At 36.7% G+C, this 2581-nt stretch overlaps 1 pseudogene; it reads left to right on the top strand.

The window, feature by feature from the left end:
- Positions 1 to 236: 236 nt before the first annotated feature.
- LOC133676708 (anthocyanidin 3-O-glucosyltransferase 2-like) lies at positions 237 to 1906 on the top strand (annotated as a pseudogene).
- The last annotated feature ends 675 nt before the right edge of the window (positions 1907 to 2581 follow it).

Raw genomic sequence — 2581 nt, 5'->3', positions numbered from 1 at the left:
GTACGCATAACCAAAAGGGAATCAATTGTATTTTTGTACAGAGAAGTATAGTTGAATTTCATAAAAGAGATCTCAATTTAAATTTCTGACAGGGACGGCATCGCATTTTTTTGGGTCTTCTTGACGAATTGTAAAAGCAGTCCACAATCACAGCAAAACCATGACCTCACTCTCATTCTTGTCCAGCACGTTTATATTTTGGAACATATATTGCCAATCTCAAGTCCACTTAATTATAGCCACAAACAATGCCTTTAAAAAGGATATGAAAATCAGTCTTTTACATGCAATCCCACCTTGAAATCCTCTAGCAAATAAAGAAAAAAGAGAGAGCTCTGTAGCAGAATGAAGAAAGCTGAGCTGGTCTTCATACCAACAACAGGTATAAGCCACCTCCTATCCTCAGTAGAGGTAGCAAAGCTTCTTGTAGACCGTGATGAGAGGCTTTCAATCACCTTCCTCATCATGAAACTACGTTCTGACCCCAAGATTGATAGGTTTACAAATTCAGTGAGTAAAGCCTGTAATCGTATCCGCTTCATTGACTTGCCTAAAGATGAGCCTGATTCAAACGAGCCCAAAATGATCTTCTTTTCTTTGATTGAAGCCCAGAAACCCCATGTCAAAGATGAAGTCTCTAAGCTTGTGTGTCAGTCCAAGTCAAGCCCTGACTCGCCTACACTGTCTGGGTTTGTTCTTGATATGTTTTGTACACCAATGATAGACGTGGCCAATGAATTTGGTGTTCCCTCATATATTTTTCTAGCGTCAGGTGCAGCTTCTCTTGGCCTTCAATTTTATGTTCAGGCTCTTCACGATGAGCAGAAAGTTGACCCTACTGAGTTCAAGGGCTCGGATGCTGAGTTGGTCATGCCGTGTTTGGCAAATCCTCTTCCAGCTAAGGTCTTGCCTTTTTTTACGCTTGACAAAGAGTGGCTGCCACTTTTCCTCGGTCTAGCTAGAAGGTTTAGAGAAAGCAAGGGTATTATAATAAACACATTTGAAGAGCTGGAATCTCATGCGATCAACTCCTTTTCTAAGGCCAAGGGTAATACCCCTCCGGTATATCCAGTGGGTCCCATTTTAAACCTTAATAGAGATGATGATTCTGACGAGGAGTCTGATAAATACAAAGACATCAAGCAATGGCTCGATGAGCAGCCTCTATCCTCGGTAGTGTATCTATGCTTCGGAAGCATGGGGAGTTTCGGTGCGGATCAAGTGAAGGAAATTGCTTGCGGGCTAGAGCAGAGTGGGCATCGATTCTTGTGGTCTCTACGTAAACCACCACAGAAAGGAGAGATGGAACTTCTTCCAAGCGATTGCACTAATCCTCGGGATGTCTTACCTGAAGGGTTTTTGGATCGAACGGCTAACACAGGAAAAATAATTGGATGGGCCCCACAAACAGATATTTTGGCCCATCCATCTGTAGGAGGGTTTGTATCGCACTGTGGATGGAACTCTATAATGGAAAGCATATGGTTTGGCGTTCCAATTGCAGCATGGCCATTATATGCAGAGCAACAACTTAATGCTTTTATGTTAATTGTTGAGCTCGGATTGGGAGTGGAAATTAAAATGGATTATAGAAGAGAATTTAACTGGGATGGTAGTGAAAATGTCGTTAGTGCCGGGGAGATCGAGAGAAGTAAGGTGTTTAATGGAGCTTTGCGATGAGAAGAGGGAGAAGTTGAAGGAGATGAGTGGAAAGAGCAGGAAGGCTTTGGAGAACGGTGGATCCTCGTTCACTTGGTTAGGTCGTTTCATTCAAGATTCGGTAGACCACCTGCCATGATTAAACTTTACTCTCTTCGTGTTATTTAATAAAACGCCTTTTAGAACCACCTGCCATGATTAAACTGTACTCTCTTCGTGTTATTTAAATAAAACGCCTTTTAGATCCTGTTGGGCATGAGGCATGAGGATGGTTAAAGTAGTAGTTAGTTTTTAAAAAATAATTATTTGAGAATTTTAATTTTTTTATTTTTTTAAAAAATTATTTTTAAGATCAATACAACAAAATAATTTAAAATATAAAAATAAAATTTACAAAAAATATTAAAATTTTTTGACAACGCTTCCAAATTTTCTCTTAGTTGATACTTAGATGCTATGCACGCGCATCGTCGTGGACTTGTGACATGTTTTGTGTATTGTCATCGATTTATAAAAAAAAATTAAAGAAAAATTGTTGTAATTTATAATGTTTTTAAGGAAAATACTACAAAGATTCTTAATAAGTTTAATACTAAAAAAAATAAAATCAAGAAAGATAATTTTGAAAAAAATCATAAAAAAAAGAAAAAAAACCAAGTAGGGAAACACTATAACAATCTATAGTATTTCATGAGAAAATCTAAAGTTGTAATTCTCAACCAACTCAAAATTAAAAATAATAAAATCAATAAAGATAATTTTAAAAAAAATCATAGGGGAAACATTGTAGTAATCCACTGTGTTTTAAAGAAAAAAACTACAAAACTAAATTCCAAATCAGCTTAATATTAAAAAAAATCAACAAAAACAATTCTTAAAAAAAAACAACACAAAAAATGAAAAGAAGAAGAAGATAATTTCG

Source organism: Populus nigra, chromosome 17 (assembly GCF_951802175.1).
Source record: "Populus nigra chromosome 17, ddPopNigr1.1, whole genome shotgun sequence".
Taxonomy (NCBI): Eukaryota; Viridiplantae; Streptophyta; class Magnoliopsida; order Malpighiales; family Salicaceae; genus Populus; species Populus nigra.
Note: the sequence above shows the minus strand (reverse complement) of the source record. Positions and strands in the feature narration are given on the sequence as shown.